Genomic DNA, 12,101 nt, shown 5'->3' with positions numbered 1-12,101 from the left:
CTTTGGATCACGACTTTAACCACTCAGTCTCAAGTTTTTCACTTGGACCTGCATGCCACAAGCACATGGTTAGGGACAGCTTGATTTAGCCGCTTAGGCCTGGATTTTATTTCCTTGGGTCCTCCTATCCATTGATGCTCAAAGCCTTCGATCCTTTTTACCCTTGCCTTTTGGTTTTAAGGGGCTATTGGCTTTTTCGACTTGCTTTTTCTTTTTCTTTCTTTTTTTTTGCCAATATTTTTTTTCGCAAGCTTTTGCTTTTTCACTGCTTTTTCTTGCTTCAAGAATCAATTTCATGATTTTTCAGATTATCAATAACATTTCTCTTTGTTCATCATTCTTTCAAGAGCCAACAACTTTAACATTCATAAACAACAAGATCAAAAATATGCACTGTTTAAGCATTCATTCAGAAAACAAAAAGTATTGTCACCACATCAATATAATTAAATTAAATTCAAGGACAATTTTCAAAATTTATGTACTTCTTGTTCTTTTAAATTAAAAATATTTTTTTTATTTAAGAGAGGTGAAGGATTTATGGAATTTATTCATAGCTTTAAGACATAGTTACTACATACTAATGATCATGAAATAGAGACACAAAACATAAATAGACATGAAGCATAAAAATCGAAAAACTGAGAAATAAGAACAAGGAATAAGTCCACCTTAGTGGCGTCTTCTTCTTGAAGGACCAATGATGTCCTTAAGCTCTTCTATGTCCCTTCCTTGCCTTTGTTGCTCCTCCCTCATTACTCTTTGATCTTCTCTTATTTCATGGAGAATGATGGAGTGCTCTTGATGTTCCACCCTTAATTGATTCACATTGTAACTCAAATCTTCTAAGGAAGTGTTGAGTTGTTCCCAATAGTTGTTGGGAGGAAAGTGCATCCCTTGAGACATCTCCGGGATTTCATGGTGATGAGCTTCCTTATGCGTCTCTTGGGTTCCATGAGTGGGCTCTCTTGTTTGCTCCATCCTTTTCTTAGTGATGGGCTTGTCCTCCTTAATGAGGATGTCTCCTTCTATGATAACTCCAGCTGAGTAACATAGATGGCAAATAAGATGAGGAAAAGCTAGCCTTGCCAAAGTAGAGGACTTATCGGCTATTTTGTAGAATTTATGGGAGATGACTTCATGAACTTCTACTTCCTCTCCAATCATGATGCTATGAATCATGATGGCCCGATCCACAGTAACTTCAGATCAGTTGCTAGTGGGGATGATGGAGCGTTGAATGAACTCCAACCATCCTCTAGCCACAGGCTTGAGGTTCAGTCTTCTTAGTTGAACCGGCTTGCCTTTAGAGTCTCTTTTCCATTGAGCTCCTTCCACACATATGCCTATAAGGACTTAGTCCAACCTTTGATTAAAGTTGACCCTTCTAGTGTAGGGGCATGCATCTTCTTGCATCATGGGTAAGTTGAACGCCAACCTTACATTTTCTGGACTAAAATCTAAGTATTTCCCCCGAACCATTGTAAGATAATTCTTTGGACTCGGGTTCACACTTTGATCATGGTTCCTAGTGATCCATGCATTGGCATAGAATTCTTGAACCATTAAGATTCCGACTTGTTGCATGGGATTGGTTAGGACTTCCCAACCTCTTCTTCGGATCTCATGTCGGATCTCTGGATACTCATTTTTCTTGAGCTTGAAAGGGACCTCTGGGATCACCTTCTTCTTGGCCACAACATCATAGAAGTGGTCTTGATGGGCTTTGGAGATTAATCTTTCCATCTTCCATGACTCGGAGGTGGAAGCTTTTGTCTTCCCTTTCCCTTTTCTAGAGGATTCTCCGGCCTTAGGTGCCATTAATGGTAATGGAAAAACAAAAAGCTTATGCTTTTATCACACCAAACTTAAAATATTGCTCGCCCTCGAGCAAGAGAAGAAAGAAAAGAAGAAGAAGAAGAAGAAAATATGGAGGAGAAGGGGAGGTGTAGGTTTCGGCCAAGGTATAGAAGAGGGGGTTGTGTTGTGTGAAAATGAAGTAGAATGGAGGGGTATATATAGGGAGGGGGGAGAGGGTAGGTTCGGCCATTTAGGGTGGGTTTGGGTGGGAAAGATTTTTGAATTTTGAAGGTAGGTGGGGTTTATGGGGAAGAGTGGATGGATATGAATGGTGAAGGGGGTAATTGGGAAGAAAGGTTGAGGTGATTGGTGAAGGGTTTTTGGGAAAGTGTGTTATAGGATTAGGAGGTAAGTGGGAATATGTTAGGTGGGAATCCTGTGGGGTCCACAGATCCTGAGATGATCCTGTGGGGTCCACAGATCCTGAGGTGTCAAAGATTTACATCCCTGCACCAATTAGGCATGTAAAATGCCTTAGCATACCATTCTGGCGTTTAAACGCCGAAATGGTGCACGTTTTGGGCGTTCAACGCCCATGTGTAGCATGTTTCTGGCGTTGAACGCCAGTTCCATGCTTGTTACTGGCGTTTAGCGCCAGCTTTCCTCAGGGCACATTCCTGGCATCCAAACGCCAAGATGTTGCTTGTTCTGGCGTTCAGCGCCAGATACATGCTCTGTTCTGGCATTGAACGCCAGCCAGATGTACCTTACTGGCGTTTAAATGCCAGCCAGATTCACCTTACTGGCGTTTAAACGCCAGTAAGTCCTTCCTCCAGGGTGTGATTTTTCTTCTGCTGTTTTTGATTCTGTTTTTAATTTTAATATTTTTTTCGTGACTCCACATGATCATGAACCTACTAAAACACAAAATAACAATAAAAATAAAAATAAAATTAGATAAATAAAAATTAGGTTGCCTCCCAACAAGCGCTTCTTTAATGTCAATAGCTTGACAATGGGCTCTCATGGAGCCACAAAGGCGGTCAGGTCAATGTTGTGGACTCCCAACACCAAACTTAGAGTTTGGATATGGGGGTTCAACACCAAACTTAGAGTTTTGATGTGACCTCCCAACACCAAACTTAGAGTTTGATTGTGGGGCCTCTGTTTGACTCTGTATTGAGAGAAGCTCTGAATGCTTACTCTCCCTTGTTACAGAAGGATAGCCGTGTGCCTTAAACACAAGGTAGTCCCCATTCATTTGAAGGACTAATTCTCCTCTGTTAACATCAATCACAGCACCTGCTGTGGCTAGGAAAGGTCTTCCAAGGATGATGCATTCATCCTCTTCCTTCCTAGTGTCTAAGATTATGAAATCAGCAGGGATGTAAAGGCCTTCAACCTTTACTAACACGTCTTCTACTGATCCATAAGCTTGTCTTACTAACTTGTCTGCCAATTGTAATGAGAATAAGGCAGGTTGTACCTCAATGATCCCCAGCTTCTCCATTACAAAGAGTGGCATAAGATTTATGCCTGACCCTAGGTCACACAGAGCTTTTTCAAAGGTCATGGTGCCTATGGTACAGGGTATTAAGAATTTTCCAGGATCTTGTTTCTTTTGAGGTAGAGTTTGCTAAACCCATGTATCAAGTTCACTAATGAGCAAGGGAGATTTACCTTCCCAAGTCTCATTACCAAATAACTTGGCATTTAGCTTCATGATGGCCCCTAGATATTAAGCAACTTGCTCTCCAGTTACATCTTCATCCTCTTCAGAGGAAGAATAGTCTTCAGAGCTCATGAATGGCAGAAGGAGATTTAATGGAATCTCTATGGTCTCTATATGAGCCTCAGATTCCTTTAGGTCCTCAATAGAGAACTCCTTCTTGTTTGAGAGATGTCCCAGGAGGTCTTCCTTACTAGGATTTTTGTCCTTCTCCTCCCTTGTGCATTCGGCCATATTGATTACATCAATGGCCTTGCACTCTCCTTTTGGATTCTCTTCTGTATTGCTGGGGAGAATACTGGGAGGAGTTTCAATGACTTTCTGACTCAACTGGCCCACTTGTGTCACCAAATTTCTGATGGAGGACCTTGTTTCACTCATGAAACTTAAAGTGGCCTTAGACAGATCAGAGACTAAATTTGCTAAATTAGAGGGGCTCTGCTCAGAATTCTCTGTCTGTTGCTGAGAAAATGATGGAAAAGGCTTGTTATTGCTTAGCCTGTTTCTTCCACCATTATTAAAGCCTTGTTGAGGCTTTTGTTGATCCTTCCATGAGAAATTTGGATGATTTCTCCATGATGAATTATAGGTGTTCCCATAAGGTTCACCCATGTAATTTACCTTTGCTATTACAGGGTTCTCAGGATCATAAGCTTCTTCAGAAGCTGCCTCTTTAGTACTATTGGATGCATTTTGCCATCCATTCAGACTTTGAGAGATCATGTTGACTTGCTGAGTCAACACTTTGTTCTGAGGTGTCCCATTATTCACAGAATTCCTCTCAGAAGTGTACATAAATTGGTTATTTGCAACCATGTTAATAAGTTCTTGAGCTTCTGCAGGCGTTTTCTTTAAGTGAATGGATCCACCTGCAGAATGGTCCAATGACATTTTGGAAAACTCAGATAGACCATAATAGAATATATCTAATATGGTCCATTCTGAAAACATGTTAGAAGGACACTTTTTGGTCATCTGCTTGTATCTTTCCCAAGCTTCATAGAGGGATTCACCATCTTTTTGTTTGAAGGTCTGAACATCCACTCTAAGCTTGCTCAGCTTTTGAGGAGGAAAGAATTTATCCAAGAAGGCCGTGACCAGCTTATCCCAGGAGTCCAAGCTATCTTTAGGTTGTGAGTCCAACCATGTTCTAGCTCTGTCTCTTACAGCAAAAGGGAAAAGCATGAGCCTGTAGACTTCAGGATCTACTCCATTCATCTTTACAGTCTCACAAATCTGCAAGAACTTAGTTAAAACTGGTAAGGATCTTCAGATGGAAGTCCATGAAACTTGCAGTTCTGTTGCATTAGAGCAACTAATTGAGGTTTCAGCTCAAAATTATTTGCTCCAATGGCCAGAATGGAGATTCTTCTTCCATCAAACTTGGATGTTGGTTTAGTGAAATCACCAAGCATCCTCCTTGCATTATTGTTGTTGGGTTTGGCTGCCATCTCCTTCTCTTGTTCGAAAATTTCAGAAAGGTTGTCTCTAGATTGTTGTAATTTATCTTCTCTTAGTTTCCTCTTCAGAGTCCTTTCAGGTTCAGGATCAGCTTCAACAAGAGTGTCTTTTTCCTTGTTCCTGCTCATATAGGGAAAAAGAGAACAAGAAAAGAAAGAGGAATCCTCTATGTCACAATAAAGAGGTTCCTTATTGTTAGTAGAAGAAGAAAGGGAATAAAGAAAGGAGAGGGATGAATAGTCTGTATAAAGAGTAAGGATAGGGGAGGTGATAAGAGATGAAGAGAAGTGAAGAGAAGTGTTAGTAACTAAATAAATAAATAGAAGAAGAGAAGAGAGAGAGAATTCGAAAATAATTTTGAAAAAGTAGTTAATGATTTTCGAAAATTAAAGATAAGATATAATTAAAATTAAAATATAAAACAATTAGTTAATTTAAAAAGAATTTTGAAAAAGGGATGAGATATTTTCAAAAATTAAAGAGGGAAAAGTAGTTAGGTGGTTTTGAAAAAGATAAAAAACAAGCAGAAAGTCAAATAGTTAGTTGAAAAAGATATTAAAATCAAATTTGAAAAGATAAGAAGTTAAGAAGTTAGATAAGATATTTTGAAATCAAATTTTTGAAAAAGATATATTTTAAAAAAGATATGACAAAAAGTTAAGATAAGAAGATATGATAAAAAAATAGGATTGAAAAAGATTTAATTTTTAAAATTAAAATTAATTACTTAACTAACAAGAAACTAAAAGATAAGATTCTAGAATTTAAAGATTGAACATTTCTTAACAAGAAAGTAACAAACTTCAAATTTTTGAATCAATCACATTAATTATTAGTGTAATTTCGAAATTTTAAAATAAAATTAAGAAAAAGATTTTTGAAAAAATATTTTGAAATTTTTGAAATTAATAAGATAAAAATGAAAAAGATTTGATTTGAAAAAGTTTTGAAAAGATAAAATTTTTAAAATTGAAAATTTGACTTGACTTGTAAGAAACAACTAAGTTTTAAAATTTTTTGACCAAGTCAACCCAAAATTTTGAAAATTTGGAGAGAAATAAGGAAAATATATTTTTTTGATTTTTGAATTTTTGATGATGAGAGAGAAAAACATAAAAATGACTTACAACATGAAAATTATGAATCAAAACTCATGATGCATGCAAGAACACTATGAATGTCAAGATGAATACCAAGAACACTTTGAAGATCATGATGAACATCAAGAACATAATTTTGAAAAATTTTTTATGCAAAGAAAACATGCAAGACACCAAACTTAGAAATCTTTAATGCATGGACACTATGAATGCAAAAATGCATATGAAAAACAATAAAAGACACACAACAAGACATCATCAAGATCAAACAAGAAGACTTACCAAGAACAACTTGAAGATCATGAAGAACACTATGAATGCATGGAATTTTTGAAAAAATAATGCATAAATTTTAAAAACATGCAATTGACACCAAACTTAAAAATTGACTCAAGACTCAAACAAGAAACACAAAATATTTTTGATTTTTTTATTTTATGATTTTTTTGTATTTTTATTATATTTTTCGAAAATTATTTTTTATTCGGAAAAACGAAAAATAGAGAAAAAATTTTGAAAAATTTTTGAAAACTTTTTTGAAAAGAAAAATAAAAAGAAAATTACCTAATCTGAGCAACAAGACGAACCGTCAGTTGTCCATACTCGAACAATCCCCGGCAATGGCGCCAAAAACTTGGTGCACGAAATTGTGATCATCAACAATGGCTCCAATAATTTGGTAGCTCTCACACGTGAATTACACTTAGTCACAACTCCGCACAACTAAGCAGCAAGTGCACTGGGTCGTCCAAGTAATACCTTACGTGAGTAAGGGTCGATTCCACGGAGATTGATGGTATGAAGCAATCTATAGTCATCTTGTAAATCTCAGTCAGGCGGATAATAATTAATTATGGGAAATATAAAGAGATACTGGCTTAAATAATAAAGGATAGAACTACTTATGTAAATTAATGATGGGAATTTTAGATAAGCGTATGGAGATGCTTGTCCCTGTTGAATCTTTGCTTTCCTACTGCTTTCATCCAATCCTTCTCACTCCTTTCCATGGAAAGCTGTATGTAGGGCATCACCGTTGTCAATGGCTACATCCCATCCTCTCAGTGAAAATGGTCCAAATGCTCTGTCACAGCACGGCTAATCATCTGTCAGTTCTCAATCAGGCTGGAGTAGAATCCCGTAATTCTTTTGCGTCTGTCACTAACGCCCAGCCTTCAGGAGTTTGAAGCTCGTCGCAGTCATTCAATCCCGGAATCCTACTCGAAATACCACAGACAAGGTTAGACTTTCCGGATTCCCATGAATGCCGCCATCAATTCTAGCTTATACTATGAAGATTCTGATTAAGGAATCCAAGAGATATGCGCCCGGTCTAAGGTAGAACAGAAGTGGTTGTCAGTCACGCGCGTTCATAGGTGAGAATGATGATGAGTGTCACGGATCATCACATTCATCAAGTTGAAGTGCAACGAATATCTTAGAACAGGAATAAATCAAATTGGATAGAAAATAATAGTAATTGCATTGAATCTTGAGGTACAGCAGAGCTCCGCACCCTTAATCTATGGTGTGTAGAAACTCCACCGTTGAAAATACATAAGTGAAAGGTCCAGGCATGGCCGAATGGTCAGCCCCCATGTGGTCACCAGACCGAATGATCAAAAGACTGAATAATACAATCCAAGATATCTAATAGACTAGTAAAAAGTTCTATTTATACTAAACTAGCTACTTGGGTTTACAGAGGTAAGTATTTGATGCATAAATTCACTTCTAGGGCCCACTTGGTGTGTGCTTGGGCTGAGCTTGATCTATCCACGAGCTGAGGCTTCTCTTGGAGTTGAACGCCAAGTTGTAACGTGTTTTGGGCGTTCAACTCTGGTTCGTGACGTGTTTCTGGCGTTTGACTCCAGAATGCAGTGTGAAACTGGCGTTGAGCGCCAGTTTGCGTCGTCTAATCCCAAATAAAGTATGGACTATTATATATTTCTGGAAAGCTCTGGATGTCTACTTTCCAACGCCGTTGAGAGCGTGCCATTTAGAGTTCTGTAGCTCCAGAAAATCTATTTCGAGTGCAGGGAGGTCAGAATCCAACAGCATCAGCAGTCCTTTGTCAGCCTCCTATCAAAGTTTTGCTCAGGTCCCTCAATTTCAGCCAGAAAATACCTGAAATCATAGAAAAACACACAAACTCATAGTAAAGTCCAGAAATGTGAATTTAGCATAAAAACTAATGAAAACATCCCTAAAAGTAACTAGATCATACTAAAAACTACCTAAAAACAATGCCAAAAAGCGTATAAATTATCCGCTCATCATTGGCTTATGAACTTTTCATGTTAGGATTTTCTTAATTAATATAATTTGAGGTATTTCAGACTTATGATTACTTTATCTAATTTATGTTATTGATGCTTGGGCTCTATCCAAATTATTTTCATTCAAGTAGATTTTATTCCCTTTTGGCTTTGGTTGATTAATTGGTAACTCTTGAGTTGTCAAACTCAGTAGTGGTTGAAATTGGCAGATTCTAATTGATCTAGATCGCTCTAAAGCTAGTCTTCCCACAGGGATTGACTAGGACTTGAGGATCAAACTAATTAGTCCACTTGACTTTCCTTTGCTTTAGTAAAGGTTAACTAAGTGGGATTAAAACCCAATTCTCATCACACCTGACAAGGATAACTAGGATAGGACTTTCAATTTCTCATATCTTGCCAAGTGTTTATTTTATAGTCATTTATTTATTTTTCTTGTCAATTAAATTACTTGTTCAACCCTTTTTAAAACCCCAAAATATACCTTTGCATTACCAATAATAAGAACACACCTCCCTGCAATTCCTTGAGAAGACGACCCGAGGTTTGAATACTTCGGTTATCAATTATTTAGGGGTTTGTTACTTGTGACAACCAAATATTTGGACGAAGGGATTTTCTGTTCGTTTAGAATCTATACTTACAATGCGACTATATTTTTACAAAATTCTTTACTAGTAAAAATCCTAACGTCAAGTACACTTCAGATCTGATCAAACAGAGAGGCTGGTTCTTTTTGGAGAGAAATTTGACTGAGATTAACTCATCCTGGGTCAGAGAATTCTACTGTAACTATTTTCTATCCTCCCTGGATGCAATACAGCTCAGAGGCAAGCAAGTTCTGGTTACTGAGGAAGCAATTGAAGACATCCTCCAGCTCCCACCTAAATCAGATCAGCCAGATGGTTACCAAAAAGCTGAGGAGGATATGAGATTCATGAGGTTTGATTGGGATGCAGTGAAACGGGATATCACTCTTGATCCTACTGTTCCATGGGTCATGGTAAAGAGCACAATGGTACCCAAGGGAATCAGGCTCATTTATCTGAATGATGAAGCTCGGCTATGGCAACAGATTCTGAGTAACTACGTGATGCCGAGCACTCATGAGACGAAGGTGCCAGCTGCTATGATTACCCTCATCTGGTGTGTGATGACGGGTAAGTACTTATATCTACCCCGCTTTATCCAGCATTACATGATCAAAGTCCATGTTAGAGGCACCATCCCCTTTCCATTCCTGATTACTCAGTTGGGTCACCGAGCCGAGGTACCTTGGGAGGTTGATGATGAAAAGCCACCCGCCGCGGAATGCCGAAAGATCATCCCTCACAGTCAGAAGTTTCAGGCTTTCGGCTACCGACCTCCATTTCTCACTGACTCTGCTGAGGCAGCTACTTCTTCAGCTGCTCCTTCTGCTTCCACTGGCCCAGCACCACCCACTGCACCCCACCTGCTCCTGAGCCCGTCTATCTTTTAGTGCACCGACTCTTTGACTGCTTAGACCAGATGGAGCACTGGTGCACGAAATTGCAATCACACTTTTGCAACTCCGCACAACTAACTAGCAAGTGCACTGGGTCGTCCAAGTAATACCTTGCGTGAGCAAGGGTCGATCCCACGGAGATTGTCAGCTTGAAGCAAGCTATGGTTATCTTGTAAATCTTAGTCAGGATATCAGAAATTATTAGGATTGATTGTGAAAGAAAGAACAAAAGAACATGAAATGATTACTTGTTTTGCAGTAATGGAGAATAGGTTGAGGTTTTGGAGGTGCTCCATCTTCTGAATCTATGCTTTCCTACTGTCTTCTTCATCAAACACGCAAGGCTCCTTCCATGGCAAGCTGTATGTAGGGTTTCACCATTGTCAATGGCTACCTCCCATCCTCTCAGTGAAAATGTTCCTATGCTCTGTCACAGCATGGCTAATCATCTGTCGGTTCTCGATCAGGCCGGAATAGAATCCAGTGATTCTTTTGCGTCTGTCACTAACGCCCCGCCTTCAGGAGTTTGAAGCTCATCACAGTCATTCAATCATTGAATCCTACTCAGAATACCACAGACAAGGTTTAGACCTTCCGGATTCTCTTGAATGCCGCCATCAGTTCTAGCTTATACCACGAAGATTCCGATTAAAGAATCCAAGAGATAACTACTTAATCTAAGGTAGAACGGAGGTGGTTGTCAGGCACGCGTTCATAGTTGAGAATGATGATGATTGTCACGGATCATCACATTCATCCGGGTTAAGAACAAGTATTATCTTAGAATGGAAGCACGCATGATTGAATGAGAAACAGTAGTAATTGCATTAATCCATCAAGACACAGCAGAGCTCCTCACCCCCAACCATGGGGTTTAGAGACTCATGCCGTGGAAGATACACAAAGAAAACGTGTAAAGTGTCATGAGGTACAGATACAATGTCAAATGATCCTATTAATAGTAAACTAGTAGCCTAGGGTGTACAGAGATGAGTAAATGACTTAAAAATCCACTTCCGGGCCCACTTGGTGTGTGCTTGGGTTGAGCAATGAAGCATTTTCGTGTAGAGACTTTTTCTGGAGTTAAACGCCAGCTTTCATGCCAGTTTGGGCGTTTAACTCCAAGTTTCATGCCAATTCCAGCGTTAAACGCTGGAAATATTGAGGCCGAATTGCCACGCCGGTTTGGGCCATCAAATCTTGGGCAAAGTATGGACTATCATATATTGCTGGAAAGCCCAGGATGTCTACTTTCCAACGCCGTTGAAAGCGCGCCAATTGGGCTTCTGTAGCTCCAGAAAATCCACTTCGAGTGCAGGGAGGTCAGAATCCAACAGCATCTGCAGTCCTTTTCAGTCTCAGAATCAGATTTTTGCTCAGAACCCTCAATTTCAGCCAGAAAATACCTGAAATCACAGAAAAACACACAAACTCATAGTAAAGTCCAGAAAAGTGAATTTTAACTAAAAACTAATAAAAATATACTAAAAACTAACTAGATCATACTAAAAACATACTAAAAATAATGCCAAAAAGCGTATAAATTATCCGCTCATCACAACACCAAACTTAAATTGTTGCTTGTCCCCAAGCAACTGAAAATCAAAATAGGATAAAAAGAAGAGAATGTACTATAGACTCCAAAATATCAAGGAAACTTAGCTCCAATTAGATGAGCGGGACTAGTAGCTTTTTGCCTCCGAACAGTTTTGGCATCTCACTCTATCCTTTGAAGTTCAGAATGATTAGCATCTATAGGAACTCAGAACTCAGATAGTGTTATTGATTCTCCTAGTTAAGTATAATGATTCTTGAACATAGCTAATGTATGAGTCTTGGCTGTGGCCCAAAGCACTCTGTTTTCCAGTATTACCACCGGATACATACATGCCACAGACACATAATTGGGTGAACCTTTTTAGATTGTGACCCAGCTTTGCTAGAGTCCCCAATTAGAGGTGTCCAGGGTTCTTAAGCACACTCTTTTTGCCTTGGATCACAACTTTATTTCCTTCTTTTTCTTTCTCTTCTTCTTTTTTTTTTCGAATTTTTTTTTGTATCCACTGCTTTTTCTTGCTTCAAGAATCAATTAGATGATTTTTCAGATCCTCAATAACAGTTCTCTTTTTCCTCATTCTTTCAAGAGCCAACAATTTCTAACATTCTCAAAACAACAAATTCAAGAGACATATGCACTGTTCAAGCATTCATTCAGAAAACAAAAATTATTGTCACCACATCAAACT

General features: G+C 38.6%; 1 non-coding gene across 1 annotated transcript; it reads left to right on the top strand.

Moving 5' to 3' along the window:
- Positions 1–4,478: 4,478 nt before the first annotated feature.
- On the top strand, positions 4,479–4,582 carry LOC112793836 (small nucleolar RNA R71). The gene has a single exon (XR_003198528.1). It is a non-coding gene; the product is annotated as a small nucleolar RNA R71 (small nucleolar RNA).
- The last annotated feature ends 7,519 nt before the right edge of the window (positions 4,583–12,101 follow it).

Source organism: Arachis hypogaea, chromosome 3 (assembly GCF_003086295.3).
Source record: "Arachis hypogaea cultivar Tifrunner chromosome 3, arahy.Tifrunner.gnm2.J5K5, whole genome shotgun sequence".
Taxonomy (NCBI): domain Eukaryota; kingdom Viridiplantae; phylum Streptophyta; class Magnoliopsida; order Fabales; family Fabaceae; genus Arachis; species Arachis hypogaea.
This window is presented reverse-complemented; position numbering and strand designations above follow the sequence as displayed.